The 21,672-nt window shown below is 41.8% G+C and overlaps 1 protein-coding gene and 1 long non-coding RNA gene across 4 annotated transcripts in view; both read left to right on the top strand.

Annotated features, from left to right (window-relative positions):
* LOC131200886 (uncharacterized) overlaps window positions 1–8,406 on the top strand; it is a 63,296-nt gene extending 54,890 nt beyond the window's left edge. The window contains exon 3 of the long non-coding RNA XR_009155721.1: window positions 1,113–8,406. This is a non-coding gene — a long non-coding RNA (uncharacterized LOC131200886). The remainder of the gene's footprint in view (window positions 1–1,112) is intronic.
* The window catches only part of RNLS (renalase, FAD dependent amine oxidase), a 156,647-nt gene that overhangs the window by 93,553 nt on the left and 41,422 nt on the right, over window positions 1–21,672 (top strand). The gene's annotated exons all lie outside the window — the stretch shown is intronic.

The raw sequence follows: 21,672 nt of genomic DNA, 5'->3' as shown, positions 1-21,672 counted from the left end.
ACACTGCAATTTCTTGTTTCCATTTCAAAATTATAGACAACCATCAATTTTGGCAGCCGTATTACTAAAACTGAATAGCTGGTTCAAGGCAGTCTCAGAGGATAAATAAGTAGGTACAGGCTACAGATTTCTCACACTGATGCAATAGATCATCCCCTTAGTATTTCCTTTTAAAGGTTCTTTAAGACCAAAAAAAAAAAAGGAACAGTGGAAAGAGGAAGCCTGAAGTATGTGGGAGAATAAGGCTAGGGGCAGAGAAAATTAGATTAATACCCAGTACAAAAACTAAAATAAGGAATTGGTTTACTTAAGTCTGAGAAAGTTGAAAGTAAAAGTCCTGTAACATTTTGAAAAAACAGTTTGCACTTCTTTAGAAGATGTCTTTAACCTTCACACTCTTCTGCTATCAGTAATTATTCTTTCATCTGTTACTTTAAAAATCATTTTTCTCTTTTAATTAGAATTTTTATATTTCTTTTCCATGTGAAACACATTGGATACTATAGAGGTGGAGCTTGGAATAAAGTCTGGTGACTGAACTAGAACTGTAGATAACTGAATGAGATATAGAGATGAGATATAGGGATGAGATATAGGGATGAATCTTCAGTCTGTTCCCAAAAACATCTTAAAAGTCATCATTTTCCTGTTCAACTTCCTGCTGCAAGTTTCAGTCTTATAATTCTTCCTGGCAAAAGTAAGGTTTTCATCTAAACTTTTTTTCTTTGTACACAACTCAAGGTTGCAAACATACCAAAACTCCTTCCTCCTCTTAGTTTCCTCACAGCAATGAAATGAGTTGGGCTGTGTGAGAGTGACTAGCCCAAAGTCATCCAACCAGTTTTTCATTCATGGGACTAGAACTCACAGTCTCCTGGTTTTTACACCACCACATCTTAAACAATTAACTAACTGTTTTCAGTGCTAGTTTTACAGACGATAGACATTCATTCCATTGGCTGAAATGGTTGGTTCAAATCATTGGTTCAAAAGTGATGGCCATTAATTACTGTATGTACTGTGTGTTTGCATGCATGTATGGGTTATTTTGAAAAGAAAGAAAAGAATCGTGATTAATTAGGACTTCAATAAGGTGTTTCCTTTTGTGACAGGTGGTGGAAGCTGATTTTGCTAAGCTGTGGTCCAGCAGAAGCAACTACTTGTCACAGTCTCTTTCTGAAGACAAGGAATGTTGTGATGCCCTGTCACATGGAAAACAATGCCCTTTGCCAGATGCATATTGAAGAATTGGAGGAAGAAGGAACTCTATTATCTCAAAATGAAGCAGACTTGTGGGGAGGGGGGAATCCTCGTTAATATTGTATAGATATTTTATGAAACCCAGAAAAAATTAAATTACTTTGAATAGAAATGCTAACTATGAGAGTTACATGGAAGGCAGAATCAATAAATATAGAACTATCCATCTTGGATGTTAAGAGTGTAAGATCGCTAGAAAATCAATGCTGTATAAGTCATTCTCTTGCACAGGAAACATGCTAGGTGAGATAAAAATAAAGGGCAAAAATTGCAATAAAGCAACCAATGTTTGTAGAGTAGATTAGGAGAATGCAGAGTATTTAAAAGGAGTATCTCAAGAAGATAATATCACTAAGTAGTATAATTTGTTAAAATCTCTTTAAAGGCATGACATACATACATACATACATACATACATACATACATACATACATACATACATATAAAGATGAGGATGAACACATTGATGGCACATGTGTTGAAAAGAAGAAAAATGATGTTTTATGCTTATTTTATGTATTTTGTCATCAACCCATCAGCTGCTTCCAATAGTGTTTTGATGTGGTTTTGCTGACTCATTTGAGGACTCAAGTGGGAGTAGACATGAACTCTTTGTACTGCTGGTATTTTAAATTATTTTCTCCAGGAGAGGTCCCAGAAGGATAAATTGGGTCAGATTATTTTTATGTCCTGGTTGGTTTCACATGTGAAATTCTACTCTACTGTCTTATATTCAATTCAAGAGCCCACTCCTCCCCCACTCCAAAATATGTGAGTGGGAATGATTTTTCTTTTTGCTGGAGATACTACAGCGCTGTTTGCATTTCCCTTACCTCTGTGTTCTACTGATGCTACTTTCTGAAATCTGCGGCACTGCCAGAACTGCAAGTGAATCAATAAGGAATACAAGTCATGGGGGATGTTGGATGTGATGATTTATTTCTCGGCCCTCAAGAGCCATTAGAGCTGTGCCAATCTGTCCATGATGCATTACATCTGGTATGGATGGAAATTAAAATGTCAGTCTGGGTGTCATCAGCATATTCATGACAACGTGTCCCAAACCATGGATAAATTTCTTCAGCAGATCTACATAGCTATCAAAGATGTGGGAGATAAGAGGTTCCATGTAGAAATCTAGAAGAGAACTGCTACAGATAAGAGAAACACTATCCCTGCAACACCTTCTGAAAGGTGTATTAGTGAGATAGGGAGTCTAATCATCTTTTTATTAAAACAGTGCTTTTTATTTTAGGCCAGACAATTAATTCAGAAAGATAAGAACATAATAGAAGTCCAAGAACCCATCTTCTTCTGTGTTCCTCTGTGTCCATCGAAGGCAGGGGTCCCCAACTCCTGGGCCATGGCCTGTTTGAAAGCAGACTGTGTGAAGGATGGGCAAATGTATGTGCAAAGCTCCACTCACACAAGCGATGAGCCATTACGCTTGTGCACAAAGCTCTGCTCGTGTGAACCAGCGGTGCTTATGTGGAGGGTGCATGTGATCATGCATGAAGCTCCATTCACGCAAATAGAGCTTTACGCGCGAGCACTCTCCGCTCATGCAAGTGGAATTTCGCATGTGAGCACAAGTATCCTCTGCTCACGCAAGTGGAGTTTAACACATGAGCACAATCTCCCTCCAATCATCCGTGAAGCTCCATTCACATGAGCAGAGGGCGCTTGTGATCACACTTGTGCGCCTGCCACTCACACACCAACCCCGCACCCTCAGCCAAGATGGAAAAGTTGGGGACCACTGGTTTAAGGCATAAGTTCAGTTGTTCCCAGTCATGTGAGTAATATTCTAAGACATACTGGTGTTAATACCAAAATCGTTATTTGATCCTCATGGCTAATAGTTGTTAAAATAATGTGTTTGTCTAATAATTTCACTTCAGTGTGTGTGTGTGTGTGTGTGTGTGTGTGTGTGTAAAATCTTCCAATTTGCTGATAGGAAATTCCGTAATTTCAACTCTGCACTGCATGATGAAGTGCTTCCTTTATTTGCCCCGGATCTCACTTGGTTTGAAGGATGAAAAACTCATCACTTCTCTTGGCAATTTGTTTCCACTGCTCTTATATTTAGGAAGATTTTCCCTGACATTTCATTGGAAGCTTATTTCCTGTAACTTTAATCTATTTTCCACCTTTTCCAAAGAACTCCTCTGCTAATGAAAATGGAAAATTGTTGTCCGCAACAATTTAGTTTAGTATTTTACAGATGCCTATTTTTTTTAATTATTAATACAAGCACTAATTCAAGATTCAATCTTCTGCTAAACTGCTGAGGAAGATGACATAGGGAGCCTTGATTGCCATTTCTGAGAGGTTTGATGCCTGAGTTAATTTGCAAGCATCCTAACCTTTCTTTTAAATCGAGGAAGAGGACTGCAGTTGAATACTCAAGGAAAAACATTGGTCTTCAGACATTATGCGGGAAGAGTATATTATATACACTACTAATATACATTTTGTCACTGTGTATTGCAGAAATTAACGGGAGGGGTTATTAATTTTCACTTCTGGGAGATTTGATGCCTGAGGTAATTTGTAAGCATACCATTCTTTCTTTTAAATGAAGAGGTTTTATAGAGGGGATAAATGAGTCAGTCCAGATGTCTAGACCTGACTTTGTCCATGGAAAGGGAAGGGCCTTCTAGGAAGGGCAAGTTCTCTTTTGCATGTCTTGAAAGACTTTTCCGTAAATAGCATCATGCTTGCAGAAAGGAAATACTCTGATTTTATTGTGCACCCCAGCTGCTTGAGGCATGCTATGCTTTGTGCAAAAGTTATTTGTAAAGTGCTCTGACCTTGAGATTATGTAAATTTATAATACATACATACATACAAGTTTATGCATATACTGTATGTTCTGTACCGTGAAAAGGCTCATTGTCTAACTTGCCAGACTTCAAGGCAGGATTCAAACTTCTATGAGACATTCCAGATGCAATGGCTACTGAATGATTTCAGCTTAATTGATAAATCCATAAAATAAAAGCTGGCCAAGCACCACATGCTGTTTGCCAGCTTATGACCCCAGAAGTAAATAATGAATTTACAGTACTCCATAGGAAATTCTTTGGTTTTCAACATGTATAAAACTGGATACCACTTCCATGCATTTTAGGAAAAACGAAAGTTGCTATTTAAATATGAATTGTTAAAAATAAAAATCCAAAGTAAATATTATTCCTAATGGCAAATGCATATGATGAATGCCCTCAGTATTGTAGGAAAACAGATCTAAAGAGAAAGAGACTAATACCTTCAAAAGTTGGTCATCGTCTGCCAAGTAAACTATTCTGACTTATTGAAATGCGGAAAAATTCAGCACACAATTTTTAAACCACAGGTGGTCCCTAACCAACAAAAGGGCTGGCTTTTGATGCGATAATTGTTTTTATCTTTTAATTCAGAAATTAGGATGGGGACAGGGATAGGAGATATTTGAGAGATAAACCACCTCTATTCTTATCCTTAAAGTGTCCAAGAACTCCAAAATTGCCCACAAGTCATATTATGGAAATTTGCAATTATGTCACCACATTATCTTTACAAAGGATGAGAGTGGAAGCCTTCTTTTTCCATATGTATTCTTAACTCCCACTCAAAAGAAAGGCATAACATTATTGACCCCCACACTTTTCAGTTATACTCTTACATCAGGGGTCCCCAACCCCTGATCTGCGGCCCACTACCAGGCTGTAGCCTATTTGCATCTAGGCCATGCAAGTCGAGCTGCACATGTACACCAGCCCGTCGCTCATGCAAGTTAAGCTCTCCCTGCCCCTCCACCAGGCTGCCAAGTCACAAAGGTCGGGGACCGCTGTCTTCCATTAATTTCTTCCCCCACCCCCACCCCCATGCAAGCCTCTAGTAAATCTCTAGTCAAATTGGTGCCTCTGACCCTTAAACATTGCCCTTCCCTCTGCTGATGAAGATGTCCTTTTTCTCATTGAGAATGAAAAAGAAACTTGGAGAACAGGCTGCTTGGGCAAATTAAAGTTTTATTGTACCGTGATAAGACTGTTTCATGGACATGTTTCAAGGAGTTGGGTCTATCAATCCCAAAAATTCATTGCTTCGTTGGTGGCAGTTTCCCTCCTGTGGGTGATGGCAGAATTTGTGTTGACAGTACAAGATGTAAAACTGACATCTGCTACTTTAGATACAACAGTCGTGTCCATTATTTCAGGCGGGATGTCCAGAAAGATACCTGGTTTGTTGCATACAAAGTCTTCTGAATCTGGTTATATTAACTTGAGGTTTCACTGTACTTCTCTCAAAAGCTAAGAATATCTCACAGCATCAATTTTACTAGGCCAGTTCGTTAACTGTTAAGTCACTGTATCTTTGAAGCATACTAAAAAGTCTTTTCATGCTGCTCTGCCTGATGTGATCTCCTTCTAGAGATTAAAACACAGTATTGTAATATTAAGTTTATGGTAAGATTTCCTTTTGGGAAGAATTATATATGGTATTTTTGCAGATACATTTATATTTAGCCACAGTATTTATTCAGTATTCTATTTAATAAAGGCTTTGAACTTTTTCAGACTACAGAACAATTCACTAACTTTTAAAGACTTAAAAGCATAGGCTAAGATTTGATGATTGAAAAAAGCTAAAATTCAATCATTAGTGGGCAGTTTATGAAAATATTAAAATTAAGGCCATAGTTGAGTTTTTATTTTTAAAGTTCTAATATAATTTAAAGTGTAAATAAATTCTAGTCAATACTGTATAAATACCATTGAATCAAAATAATATAATGTATTACATATTTGTGTGTGTTTGTAGAGGATGGATGGATGGATGGATGGATGGATGGATGACTAGGATGAAGCTGCCATGACCATCCAATCTTTTAATCATCCTGGATCCTGATTTGACAGTTTCTGTCTAGGTCAGGGGTGTCAAACTCACATCATCACAGTGGTATCATATGACATATCAGGACTTTTTTTTCCCCTTCGCTAAACTGGGTATGGGCTGGCCAAGCCCATGCCCAACGCGTGACACATCCGGCCCCCGGGCCGCAAGTGTGCTTGTAGTGTAATTAGTAAAATTTTGCTGCCATTTAAATTTGTTTGAACTCTGTGTATCCCAAAAGAACATGACGTGCCTCAGTGATCATTTGAAAGTGATTTTAGTGTGTTCCTAATTATTTCCCAGCTGTTCGCCAGGGCTGTGTGTATCATCTACTCCAGCTGCGCATATCTGGAAAAGCCAGGTAGAAAGCAATGGGTGCTACAAGATCTGTATGCCCCAAAAACCTTTGCAAGCATGACTATAAACTGAAGCTGGAAGTGTGTATAATAGACTTGAATTATTCTTTGGGGGAAAAACCTCTATATTATCTATATATCTATATTCTCCCTTTAGGAAATGGAAAGATGAATCTTCAAATTGTATTTCAGCCCTGCCAATCACTTTGTATAGCAAAAGACTGCATGTATGAGTGAGGTCATTGAGATGAATTGGGAATATTTTTTGGAATAATATTAAATCTAGAGGATTTGAATTTACTTTTTTCTGGGCTCTTGCCTTCCTGTTTAGGGAAATTGATTGTAATGTGGTGTGTGAAACTTCATAAGGTCTCCTATTACATTTTTTCCACAGGATATTATTTAATTTTTTTCCCAAAGTTGTGTCCATGAAAAGAAAATAATTTGCATTATGCTGACATTTTAAGGATGGGGATATCAGCTGACTAATACTATTATTATTATTATTATTATTATTATTTATTAAATTTTTATACCGCCCTTCTCCCGAAGGACTCAGGGCGGTGTACAGCTGGAGATAAAATGCAAAATATGTACAATTAAAACAAATTAAAACATAGCAAAATTACAAAAAAGGCTAATAATTAAAATTAAATTTAAAATATTTAAGAATATTAATAAAACCCCAATTTAAAATCAAACTATTATGCCAGTCCCGCTTGAATAAATAAGTATGTTTTTAGCTCACGACGGAAGGTCCGAAGATCAGGCACTTGACGTAGGCCGGGAGGAGTTCATTCCAGAGCGTCGATGCTCCCACAGAGAAGGCCCTACCCCTGGGGGCCGCCAGCCGACACTGTTTGGCGGACGGCACCCTGAGGAGACCCTCTCTATGAGAGCATACGGGTCGGTGGGAGGCATAGGGTAACAGCAGGCGGTCTCGTAAGTACCCGGGTCCTAAGCCATGGAGCGCTTTAAAGGTGGTAACCAAAATCTTGAAGCGCACCCGAAAGACCACAGGAAGCCAGTGCAGACTACGGAACAGTGGTGTTACGTGGGAGCCACGAGCGGCTCCCATTACTACTCACGCAGCCGCATTCTGGACTAACTGCAGCCTCCGGGTGCACCTCAAGGGCAGCCCCATGTAGAGAGCATTGCAGTAATCCAACCGAGACGTAACCAGAACGTGAGTGACTGTGCAAAAGGCATCCCGGTCAAGGAAGGGACGCAACTGGCGGACCAAGCGGACTTGGTAAAAGGCCCTCCTGGAGACGGCCGCCAGATGTTCATCAAAGGACAGCCGTCCATCCAGGAGGATGCCCAAGTTGCGAACCACCTCCTTTGGGGCCACTAACTCGCCCCCAACAGTCAGCTGCGGATGCAGCTGACTGTACCAGGGTGCCGGCATCCACAGCCACTCCGTCTTGGAGGGATTGAGCTTGAGTCTGTTTCTCCCCATCCAGACCCGTACAGCTTCCAGGCACCGGGACAGCACTTTGACCGCTTCGTTGGGGTGGTCCGGGGTGGAAAAGTACAGCTGAGTATCATCAGCGTACAGATGATAACTCACCCCGAAACCACTGATGACCTCACCCAGCGGCTTCATATAGATGTTGAACAGGGTAGGCGAGAGAATCGACCCCTGAGGCACCCCACACGTGAGGCGCCTCGAGGACGACCTCTGCCCCCCTGTCAACACCGTCTGCGACCGGTCAGAGAGATAGGAGGAGAACCACCGATACACGGTGCCCCCCACTCCCAATCCCTCCAACCGGCGCAGCAGGATACCATGGTCGATGGTATCAAAAGCCGCTGAGAGGTCTAATAGGACAAGGCAGAGGAGCAACCCCTGTCCCTGGCCCTCCAGAGGTCATCCACCAACGCGACCAAAGCCGTCTCCGTGCTGTAACCGGGTCGGAAGCCGGACTGGAACGGGTCTAGATAGACAGCTTCCAGGCACCGGGACAGCACTTTGACCGCTTCGTTGGGGTGGTCCGGGGTGGAAAAGTACAGCTGAGTATCATCAGCGTACAGATGATAACTCACCCCGAAACCACTGATGACCTCACCCAGCGGCTTCATATAGATGTTGAACAGGGTAGGCGAGAGAATCGACCCCTGAGGCACCCCACAAGTGAGGCGCCTCGAGGACGACCTCTGCCCCCCTGTCAACACCGTCTGCGACCGGTCAGAGAGATAGGAGGAGAACCACCGATAAACGGTGCCTCCCACTCCCAATCCCTCCAACCGGCGCAGCAGGATACCATGGTCGATGGTATCAAAAGCCGCTGAGAGATCTAATAGGACCAAGGCAGAGGAACAACCCCTGTCCCTGGCCCTCCAGAGGTCATCCACCAACGCGACCAAAGCCGTCTCCGTGCTGTAACCGGGTCGGAAGCCGGACTGGAACGGGTCTAGATAGACAGCTTCCTCCAGGTGCCGGGGGAGCTGCCACGCAACCACACTCTCTACAACCTTCGCCACAAAGCGAAGGTTGGAGACTGGACGGTAGTTTCCCAAAATAGCTGGGTCCAGGGAAGGCTTCTTCAGGAGAGGTCTCACCACCGCCTCTTTCAAGGCGGCGGGGAAAACCCCTTCAACCAAAGAAGCATTTATAATCCCCTGGAGCCAGCCTCGTGTCACTTCCTGAGCAGCCAGCACTAGCCAGGAAGGACACGGGTCCAGTAAACATGTAGTTGCATGCAACCTCCCCAGCAACCTGTCCACGAAACAAAATTATCCTTTAGAATATTTATTTATTTATTTATTTATTTATTATTAATTGGATTTATATACCGCCCTTCTCCCGAAGGACTCAGGGCAGTTTACAGACAGAATAAAAACACAATAGCACAAAAATTACAACGATTTTAAAAATTTGATTCAATTAGGCCGAAACAAAATTTTAAAACTATAATAAAACCATAATAAGCCCCTATTAAAATTACTTTAAGCCAGCCCTGCGCAGGAAAACAAAAAGTCTTCAGCTCGCGACAGAAGGTCCGGAGGTCAGGGAGTTGTCGTATCCCTGGAGGGAGCTCATTCCAGAGGGCAGGTGCCCCCACAGAGAAGGCCCTCCCCCTAGGGGTCGCCAGGCGACATTGTTTGACTGACGGCACTCTGAGGAGGCCCTCCCTATGGGAGCACACAGGTCGATGGGAGGCTGTTGGTGTTAGCAGGCAGTCCCGTAAATAACCCGGTCCTATGCCATGGATAGATGTTTAATAGATGTTTAAGAGCTCATTTGAATAACTACTTGCATGTTTATATTCGTCAGTTGCGTGGATTGATAAGTGTATCGAATAAGTTGTAATGATACCTCTTATAGCATGTAACATCGTTCTGTTTTATTCTTTTCCTCTGCTTTGATTACATCCTTCCATCAATCTGCTTTTTGCAAAGCTTTCACTTATCATATATTTTAGGCAATAAGCTTTATAGGCCACCATTATTTATGACAGTGATTGAGAAAAGCTGGTTGTTCTTAGACAATTGTTATAATGTTTTCAAACTGTGTAGTCTTGTGGGATAACTGTTTCACTGTCATAAAAATTCAATACATTGGATTTATTTATATTGTTGCTATTTTTATTTCCATTTTTGTGTAAGCTTCGCTGAATTTATCTGCAGGGCTGCCCTTTACAATCTGAAGACACGATAAGGAAGTGTGGCTTAAGGGTCCATGTCTTTCTCATAACCTTTACAGCCTCCTACGTAAGTTAAAAAATAGTCAGATGGTCTGCAGCTGGAAATGGCCTACAAAATGGCACTAAGCCAGCCCCATTTCACAGTATCATTTAAAAAAAAAAAAGCCCTCCTGATGACTATCAAATGGCCTTCTTTTTTCTCTTGAAAGAATATTTTCTTAGAACCTCTTCACAGATAGTATCTTAATAAGCTGCTTCTGATTCCTTGCTTGAAAATTCCCACAAACTAAAGGATGGTTGCTAAACATTCTAATTCAATTGGTGTTGGATGCAAGACATAATTTTGCCTCATTTAAGATTTCAAACAGAAATCCATTGAATTAATGCCTGTCAGGGTAGAATACTGTCATCCCTCATTTCAAAATGCCTCTTCTTTCAAAGAAGAGAAGGTATTTTGTATGAATTGTCAGATTATGTTGTCAAATTCAGTCATAATTTTAATAACAAGGCAGTCTCTAAATGAGTGCTGAGTGAATTTTGGTTCTCAGAAATATTTATATAGATTTCAGAAATATGGTTTTCAGAAATATTTATATAGATTATGTTTTTAAACAGAAAAGATTATTCGTTCTATGTATTAGTGGACAAAAATTTAGCCATTTAGAATCGTTACACTTTCTCCAGAGTACTTTGAAATTATTTGTTCTTGTATCAATTCCTGTATGCCAAATTAGTGATAGATTTGGATTACTGCAGTTCACTTTTCATGGGATTGGTCCTGAAGACAATCTGGAAGCTATCACTAGCACATGCAGTGCCTACTTGCTGGCTAATAAAGCGGTCACCAACTGGTGGTCCGTGGACCACTGGTGGTCCGCAAGAAAATTTTGGTGGTCCCCAGAAAAATTATTTGAATTTTTTATATTGCACTAAATCAGGGGTCCTCAAACTACAGCCCCTGGACCAGATATGTGCAATGAACGCTTGTATTGCTGCAGAGAGTCTCCCACTTCAGGGTCTTTTTGTGTGGGTTGGCGTCTGCTTCAGCCCCCTGGTGCAGAGCTTTGGGCGAAGGCTGGAGGGAAGTGCTGCTGCTGGTGAAGAGCCGGAGGACCTTATTCCAGTGGGACTGCATCTTGGCCTGGAACTGGCTGACCATCTCAGCCTGATGAGCCTCCAGGCACCGGTACCTGGCCTTGCACTCCCGCAGGTCTTCCCTCTGTTTGGAAAGCCTATGCTCCTAGTCCTCAGTGAGGTGCTTCTGCTGAGCTTCCTTCTCGGTCAGATCCAATTTGAACTGAGCCAGCTGTTTTGCCAACTCTTTTTCATGGTGGCTGCTTAGCTCCAACAACCGCTTCCTGTTGGGGCCCTAAGGAGCTCGGGCAGGCAGAGGAGGAGTGGGTAGGAGGGGAGGGGTGAGTAGAGGCCGGTGAGGCGCCCCTCGACGTGAGTGACATCAAGTTGGTCATGTCCACCCAATTACATGACCACCTAGCCACACCCACCCAGCCGGTCATTAAGCAGATCATATTAGTGGTCCATGAGATTTAAAATTATGAATTCGGAGGTCCCTGAAGTCCAAAAGGTTGGAGACCCCTGGGCTAATAGAAACCAGCCTAACAGAATAACACAGATAATGTGGGAGCTGCTTTCACCCTCTCCAGTTATGTTTGGATGCTGCAGTTAAGGTCCTGGTCATTAGCTCTAAAATCATTTATCCTATTTGTACATAAATCTCACCCACTGGGGGTTAACAGTAGAATAGTGTCTCCATATCTGAGTTGAACTAGTCCTATTTTATCTGGGTGGGTGGGTTGGTTGGTTGGTTGTCCAACTCCTAAATGACTCTGGGTGGCATACAATTAAAAACTAACATATAAAAGTACAGTCAACTAGAAGAGGAAAATACCAAAATAAACAAAATAAAAGGAGGGCACCTCAGTTAGTCTAGCTGGGAGAACAACCATGTCTTCAACAATTTCCTGAATGACATAAGAGTAGAAACCACAGGAATCTGAAGAGATCATTCTAGAGCAGTGGTTCCCAACCTTTTCTTGTTTGAGGCACAACCTTTTCTTGTTTGAGGCACCCTTGGAAAGCCTTTCAAAAGTTCCCGGCACCCTTATAAGGAAATAGATATTTAAAATCTCCGTAGCTCAAAAGTTCCCGGCACCCTCAAAAGATCTCACGGCACCCCTTAGTGCCGCGGCACACTGGTTGGGAACCACTGTTCTAGAGAGTAGGGATTTCAACATAATAGCCATGCTTCCTGGATCACACAAGATGATGTTCTTTAATTGATGGGACCTAAAACAAATCCTGTCTGTTGGTCAAAGGCAACTGAAGATAGGCAATTCCTCAGATAGCAGGTCCTATGCCTTGAAAAGTCTTAAAAGTTATAACCTTGAATTGCACCCAGAAGCCAAAAGACAAACAGTGCAAATCACAAAGCAGCAGGATCCCACAAGTAAAACATGACACCCAATCACTGCACTTGCTGTATATTTTGGACCAGCTGTAACTTGAATGGAAGTTGGCAACCCTATGTAGACTGCATTACAATCCAATCGTGCGATGACTAGAGCATGGGTGACTATCTGAAGGGTCTCCTTGTGCAGGAAAAGGTACAACTATTGCAGCAGATGCATCTATGGAAAGGTCTTCTTGGCCACAGCTGCCACCAGTTTGTTGAGCAGGAGTTGAGAGTCCAAGTGGACCTCCAATTTGTACACAAATCTCACCCACTTAGGGTTAACAGTAGCGTAGTGTCATCGTATTTTGAGTTGGGTGGTTGTGCAAATTTGTTTAATACAGGAAGCACACCCAGATGAACTAGTCCTATTTTATTGTAAGATTTTTTATTAACCTGATCCAGACCTGGACAGCTTCAGTTAAGCTGTTAAGACTTTAGCCACATTGCTTAACTGTCTAGGGGTCAAGATATATAACCAGATACGATCAGCATATTAATGGTACCCCAAACCAGTGAATGACCTGACCCAGTGATTTCATGTGGATTTGAAACAAGAAGATAGAGGCCCACAAATCCTGTGGCCGACCGTCTAATGAGGGGTTGTGAGAGCAGTCTCTCTCTACAAATCAACACCAATTGAACCAGCTGCTGAGAAAAGAGAACCATTCTCAAATAGGATCACCACTTCCTGAAGCCAGTCCCATAAAATACTATGATTGACAGTATTGAAAGTGAATAAGAGATCAAGGCGCATGAGAATGAATTTAATACCATCATCCTATGAGCCACGATGGTGCAGTAGTTAGAATGCAGTACTGCAGATTACTGCTGACTACCATCTGCCTACAATTTGACAGTTCAAGTCTCACCAGGCTCAAGCTTGACACAGCCTTCCATCCTTCTGAGGTTGGTAAAATGAGGACCCAGATTGTTGGGGACAATATGCTGACTCTAAACCACTTAGAGAGGGCTGTAAAGCACTGTGAAGTGGTATATGGTAAGTCTAAGTGCTATTGCTATCCTAGCTCTGCTATAGGTCATCAACAAGCATAACCAATATGTGCCTATATTAAATGCTGACCTAAAACCCAACTGTTAAATCTATATGAGCTAAAAGAATTTGATGTGGGTTTCCTACCCCTTACCTCAAGGTGTTATCCAGAGGAGCCCAGAAAAAAGCATTCTCAGTTGTAGTTCCATCACTTTGAAATCTATAGACTAACAAAGTTAGAATTGCTCCTTTCCTACTGCCATTTATAAAGATTGGGAAGACAGTCTTTTTTCAAAGCACCTTCAAAACTGAGGACATACCAGGATCAGTAACAGATACTCAAACGAAGATTTTGATTGTTTTTTTGTTGATGGTTTTATTTGTGATGTGTTTCTATTTTAATTTTACATGTGCTGGGTTTGGGATAGAAGCTGTCTAAAATCAATAGAAGAGACTACATACTTAGACATGTCAATAAATAAGCAAACTTGAGACTGTACATTTAGGTATACTTACTGACACTATCTGGAAGTAAGACTCACTGAACTCTATGTGGCTTATTTTTGAGTAGATATTCACAGGACTAAGCAGCCAATCATTAAATACTTTTAGTTACTGTTTAGACTAGCTGACACCCCCAATCTGTCAACCTCCATGTATCTTGGACTTTAACTAACCAATACGCCACAAGCCACATTGCCTGGAAATTCTGGAAGTTATACTTCAGTACTAGATTTGAAAGCTTAATTGTGAATAACACAACAGGATATTCATTTGTTATTATAAAGGAATCTGCCTGTACTTGAGTGCTAAATGTTATCTTGAAACAATATTTTTGAAATTAATTTAGCTGGGGTATATCAAGCATGCTGAATTGATTTATATAATTATTAAAATGAAAGCAATGCCTTTTGGAAATGCTATGACAAATTATTGTTCCTCTAATTTTTACATATAATAGTCCATAGATTCCAAGATCGGTTTTGGAGGTTACAGCAACAACAATAGGAAAGAAACTTATGGGAGCTTGGGAAATTTGCTGACTTAAATCCCATGACAGAAATAATGTAAGAGATAATTGTGCTCAGTGAAGTTATTTCCTATATGGAAACTCTTTTTACTTATAAAATCTGTAAAAAATTTTAATGACATAAAATGACATAAAAATAGAATTGAACTGAATTGAATTTTTATTGGCCAAGTGTGATTGGACACACAAGGAATTTGTCTTGGTGCATATAAAAGAAAAGATACCTTCATCAAGGTAAAACACTTACAACACTTAATGATAGTCACCGGCTACAAATAAGCAATCAGGAAACAATATCAGTATACATCGTAAGGATACAAGCAACAAAGTTACAGTCAAAAGTGGAAGGAGATGGGTGATGGGAACGATGAGAAGATTAATAGTAGTGCAGATTTAGTAAATAGTTTGACAGTGTTGAGGGAATTGTTTAGCATTCGGCGTTCGGGGGAAAACTTTTTGTATCTAGTTGTCTGGTGTGCAGTGCTCTATAATGTCGTTTTGAGGGTAGGAGTTGAAAAAGTTTATTTCTAGGATGTGAGGGGTCTGTAAATATTTTCATAGCCCTCTTTTTGATTTGTGCAGTATACAGATCCTCAATGGTAGCAATTGTTTTTTCTGCAGTTCTAATTATCCTCTGAAGTCTATGTCTGTCTTGTTGGGTTGCAGGACTAAACCAGACAGTTATACAGGTGCAGATGACAGACTCAATAATTCCTCTGTAGAACTGGATCAGCAGTTCCTTGGGCAGTTTGAACTTTCTGAGTTGGCGCAGAAAGAACATTCTTTATTGTCTTTTTTGATGACGTTTTTGATGTTAGCTGTCCATTTTAGATCTTGCGATATGGTAGAACCTAGAAATTTGAAGGTTTCTACTTTTGATACTGTGTTGTCTAGTATTGTGAGTGTGGAAGTATGGAAGGGTTTCTCCTAAAGTCTACCACCATTTCTACGGTTTTGAATGTGTTCAGTTCCAGATTGTTCTGGTCGCACCACGAGGTTAGTCGTTAAACCTCCCATCTGTATGCATATTCATCATTGTCTCGAATGAGACCGATCACTGTTGTGTCATCTGCGAACTTCAGTAGTTTGACAGATGGATTGTTGGAGATGCAGTCATTGGTATACAGTGAGAAGAGAAATGGGGAGAGCACACAGCCTTGGAAGGCGGGGGGCTGTGCTAATTGTACAGGTATCTGATGTGATTCTGCTTAGCTTCACCTGCTGCTTCCTGTTTGTTAGGAAGCTTGTGATCCACTTACAAGTCTGTTCAGGTACCTGTAGCTGGTTTAGCTTAGTTAGAAGAGTGTCTGGAATGATGGTATTAAATGTTGAACTAAAGTCTATAAAGAGGACCCTTGCATAGGTCTTTGGAGATTTAAGATGTTGTAGGATGTAGTGCAGTCATATTAATAGCATCATCTGTTGAACTTTTTGCTCGGTATGCAAATTGCAAGAGGTCTAACAGCAGATCCGTGATGGTTTTCAAGTGGGACAGCACTAGCCTTTCAAAGATTTTCATGACTATAGATGTTAGAGCAACTGGTCTGTAGTCATTTAGTTCCTTGATGGTGGGCTTCTTCGGCACTGAGATGATAGTAGAGCGTTTGAAGCAAGAAGGAACATAGCACATCTCTAGTGATTTATTGTAAAGATGGGGGCCAATTGGTCAGCACAGACTTTTAAGCAAGAAGGAAAATGGCATAATGCTCTGGTTTTGGATCACCAAAGTCCTTGAATATTGCTTTTCTTAATTCAAATATAAATGCAATAATGAATTCACTCCATTGAAAATGTTACAGAAAGTTGCCTATCTTTTCAATTTTTCCCCTATTCTTGGCTGCTATCATTATTGTAGAACAAAGAAACTAAATGAAAGTTGGTTATACTCTCTGAGTCCACCCTTTCAAGAGCTTCCATAATCCGATCTGTATCGGCCATCAATCAAAGAGCAAATGCATCATAGCAAGATACTTGTAGAAATAGTTGCAAATAATGTAGGTCAAAATCCCAAACATGCAGTGCAGGAAAAAGGACCACATTTCCAAAATCTTTAGTAAATTCAACAAGGAAGATCGAAGGATTCCTTTTTGGCCCAAAGTCTATTGATCAATTAGATCCCATCCAAAGACTATTTCCAGGAGTACATTTAATTGGGCCCCACTTCAAAAATCAAATTGCTAGTTATGGCCTAAGAGATGTTCCTTGTTGTTTGAAATGTTCCAAGTCTACAGAAGTGATGCCACATATTCTCATATTTCTTCTCATCTTAGAATTTTGCCTTGTAAGATGCCAAGTCAAAGTTTAAAAAGGATCAGTCTTCATTATCTGCCAGAGCAAAGAGTCTCCTGATTTCTGTTAACCCAGTGCCCTCCCTAAAAATACCTATGTTACAGTTTAACCACAATTTCCTTTTTAACTTAAAACATCAATCGGCAGCAACTTCAAAATACTACAGCTTGTTCAAGCAATCTGCATCTTATTGACTAGTTTTAGATTTTTTGCCAAAGTAGAATTTAGTCATACGCTACAAATAAAATCATCTTAAACAAAACAGTCTGCTGAAAGAAGGAATAATAGTGTGTTTTTAACAATGTTGTAATCCACATGATTCACTCACATATTGTACATGGAAGAAAATTTCCATTTGTCTCCCCCCTCCCCCACAAATATAATTCTTATGTGGATATTGAAAGATATGTGACTTTTGCTGCAGATAACTAAATAACAAAAATTAAATGCTTAAAAAGTATGAACATTTTACCCGAATCGTATTTAGCATTTACAATATATGCAACTTGTCGGATATTCATACAAGTTTGTACTCTTTATGTTATGATTTTTGCCATTCGTTCTGTAAGATTAGACTACCAAAGATCTACTGTATTTTGTTTTTACCTTAGAAACCCAATTAGAATCAGGTTTGGCATAGTTGATCAATGGAAATGGCATATTCATAAGAGTACATGAAAATAGTACCTGGGATTTTTTTTCTCCACCCTCAAATATGTTTTCATTAAGATCATTTATCTTTCAATGTTTTCACATAAAAATACATACCTGAGACAACATTAACAATGAAGTCACCCTGGGTCATATACTTGTCCGCTATACAGCAACACTGCAATGAATGCCTATTATTGGTGATAAAAAATACATTTTAACAGTACAGCTCTGTTTAAAAAAATTGTGTTTTTTTTTTTAACCATCTTAAGTCTGTGCTATGCACTTGTACAATCTGCATGAACTTACCCTATGACTCAGAAGGAACATCCTTCTCCAGTCAATTGTGGAAGGAATTTCCAGCTTTGTTCTTCCTTACGTGTAAGGAAAATATATTTTCAGTTTCTTATTTTTCCAATTCCTCTTTTTTTAAGCCGTCTCATTTTGACTTTTTTGTTTCTATAAGTCAGCATACCTTTTATGTAACCTTCACAGTTTTTTACCCAATTTTGTTTAAGATATCGTTTTTAAAAGCCACTTCCTTGACTCTTTAACATAGTTTGGAGACAATGTGCTAATATGAGGAAGAGGGCAGGATTTGGGTATGGGGTTTTTTTGGAGTTGCATTTTAATTTTTATAATTGTGTCAGACAGAGGCCAAAGGAGAGTTGAATTTTAGTTCATGTCTTGGTTTAAGAAGTGCAGGCTGTCAATTTAATTAAAAAGTGAGCAATTTTCTCCCATGCCCTGATCTATGAAGAATCTGTTGCTTGTCAAGAACCATTTGGCTAGAGAAGTATTTTATTCCTATTCAAGAGCTGCAAGGGGCATATCTGATGATGTGATGATATCACCAGAGAATGGGGCTGAGCCTTTTCTGTTCTCTTGTACGCTGCTAAGAGAGTCCAAAGCAATGGGTTGTTAACTTCATCTGATTGGCCTGAGACTGAGTTGAATTTGTTTAAACACACCTCCTCTTCCTGTTTAGCTCCAGTTTATTAACTCAGTCGGCCATAGAGAGACTACCTCCTTTAGCTCCATTGCTTTTGACTCTTTTATCAGCTCATAGGACTTCAATAAATTAGGAAAAATTCTTAAAAAAAGTTTTAAAGTGCCCAATTGTTTTTTCTTGATTGCTGGGAGCCGGAGCGGCAAGGAAAGAGGCTCGCGCTTCGCGCGCAGCCCAGCGCCGCTCAGCTGAGCCGCCCCAAGGCCAGCGGCCATTTTTTCACACTCCAAGCCTCTCAAGCCTCGTGGAATCGCCGGATTGAGGAACGGACCTCACCAAACTGTAAGTGGAGGCCAGCGGAGCGCAGGAGAAGCCGTGGTGTCGGCTTCGCGCCTGCAGGGGTGAAGAAAAAGATCCGTGGTGTCGGAGGCTAGTTCCCCCTGCCAACGCTGCAGTAAAAAGGGCGCTATAGGAGCAGTGGTGCCTGCTTCGCGCCATTTGGGGACCCCCCCAAAAAAAGCAACCCCCCATGCAGCCTTTGAATGCTTTGAATCCAGCTGTGGTGTCAGCTTGGTGCTAACTGGCCCTTATTGTTTGATCTTATTCCAGGATTCTCAGATCAGAGCCACTATATTATTTGGGCATATATTCCAAGGCCTCTGATAACCACTAGGCCTCATTTCCAAGATGGCGGATCGCAGCAGATCTCCTTCCCGGGCTTCTGCCTCGCCCTCCCAAGGACACCTTACTAGCGTGGCTCCTCCCCCTCACAAGAGCAGATCCAAATCAAATCTGCCACCAAATCTAAGTCTTCTACTTCTCTCCAAACCTCTGCTGCTGCAGAGAGAGATGCCTCCAGAAGACAACGGGCCTTGGATAGGCAATTTGATAAAGCAAAAAAAAAGATTAGCAGAGGAAGGCAGGGAAATTTCTGTTCCACTAACTGAAGGTTCTCCTTTATTAAATCAGCCTGGATGGTCTCCCACTATCCCTAGTGGTTCAGGAGAAAACCAGAAAACAATTTGTACAGTTTTTGGAGATTCTTCTAGAGCCATGCCTGAGCCCCCACATCAGGCACCTTCTGCCACCTTCACTCCCACAGCAGCGGGAGTCTCCCACAGAGAGGACAGTAATCCTGCCATTTCTCAGGATATACGTCATCTTATCATGCAAACCATTTCTCAAGGCATTGACAATGCCTTCACTCAGAGAGGTTTCCCAGCTCCATCTCCTTCGGGCAGCTCTGACCAAAGACCCCATTCTGATAGCCACCCACCCAGACTATGCGCGCTGCGCACATGCTCTCCAACCCCTTCACACCATAGTGAGGACTCCTTTTTGGGGGAGGAAGACATAGCAGAGTATAATCTGTCTGAAGACGAAGAGTCTGCCCCAGACAAACCTGCTCCCACCGGCCTTTTTCGACATGAGCTTTTCTACACATTACTACACAAGGCAAAAGTTACAGCCAACATGGGGGTTGTCTTACGCCAATCTGAGGGAGCTTCAGATCCGTCAGACCCCAACAAATTCCTCTTTACTGAACCAGTCTCAGAGCAACGGGTAATTCCTTCACCCAAGCTCTTCTTGGACACCATCCAACGTCAATGGGGTCACCCTGGTGCCATTCCTACTCCTAGTGGCTCAGACAAAAAGATGTACACGACGGATCAAGATCTTGAGGACCTCCTCAAGATTCCTACCGTAGACACCCCAATTGCCACCTTGGCTTCTTCCTCCAACATTATACCTTCAGATGCAGCAGAAGGTCTCCGAACGGAGGACCGCAGAGCGGAACTCTCCACCCGCAAAACCCATCAAGCGGCTGCCTGGGCTATCAGATCTGCCACAGCAGCCTCATTCTTTGCTAGAACCTCTTTGATATGGCTCAGACAAATGCAGGAGAGGATTCTCAGGATGACTCCAGATTACATCAGGACATAAATAAATAGATAGCGGCTGCAGAATACACTGCAGATGCCACCCTTAATTCTGCAAAATTTGCATCCCGAGCCCTTGCCTCCAGCATCACCTCCAGGAGGCTGTTATGGCTCAGACAATGGCAAGCCGACATGAAGACCAAATGGCGGTTAGCGGCTGCCCCATTTAAGGGTGGATCTCTTTGGTGAAGCCCTAGACCCTATTTTAGTTGAGGAAAAGACAAACGTAAGATCCTTCCCTATGTCTCTAGACGCTCAGATAGACGCCCTTCTCTTCCTTACCGCAGACAGCCTTTTCGCACCCAGGATCCCGGGTTCCAACTCGCCTATCAACGCTCCTTCCAACCTCCCCTGACAGGTTTCAGGACAGACAGTCCTTTCGTGACAGGACCAGGCAATCCCAGACCAGACGTCCCTACCGTGGATCCGCTTCCGACCTTATCGCAGGAACAAATGACTATCCCGCCAGGATCCCATCGGCGGTTGTCTCACCAAGTTCATCCCTACCTGGTCCCACACGACAACCGATGCCTGGGTACTGCAAACCATCACCCTTGGTCTCTCCCTCGAATTCAATTCAAATCCTCCGAGGAGATTCATCCAATGCCAGATTCCCAAAGAACCCACCAAGAGGGCTCAAATGGAAGACGAGATTCAACACCTGTTGTCCATCAGTGCCATAGAACCGGTTCCCACGCCTCACCAGGGGACCGGCTTCTATTCAATTCTTTCCCTAGTGGACAAAAAAACCAGGCGGCACCAGAGCCATCTTAGACCTGAAGCAACTGAACCTTCACATCAAATATCGCAGATTCAAGATGCACTCCCTCAATTCAATCTTAGGAAGCATCAGAAGAGGGGACTATCTAACATCCATCGACCTCAAGGAGGCCTATCTACATGTACCCATCAGACCAGCCCACAGACGCTTTCTCAGGTTCAGTTATGCCGGAGCCCATTTTCTATACCGGGCCCATCCCTTCCGTCTATCTTCCGCCTCGTACCTTCACCAAGATTCTGGATGCTGTGGCGGCCCACCTTCGCACAATTCCAGTAAGAATGCAATGTTACCTGGACGATATATTGATTCTGTCGTCTTCCGCCCAGCAGGCGTTACGGGACTTACAGGTAACAATTCAATCTCTACAGGATCACGGCTTTTCGGTCAACAAAGCAAAGAGCCATCTAGTGCCTACGACCGAAATTGT

The sequence above is a fragment of the Ahaetulla prasina genome, chromosome 6 (genome assembly GCF_028640845.1).
Source record: "Ahaetulla prasina isolate Xishuangbanna chromosome 6, ASM2864084v1, whole genome shotgun sequence".
NCBI classification, from domain to species: domain Eukaryota; kingdom Metazoa; phylum Chordata; class Lepidosauria; order Squamata; family Colubridae; genus Ahaetulla; species Ahaetulla prasina.
Note: the sequence above shows the minus strand (reverse complement) of the source record. Positions and strands in the feature narration are given on the sequence as shown.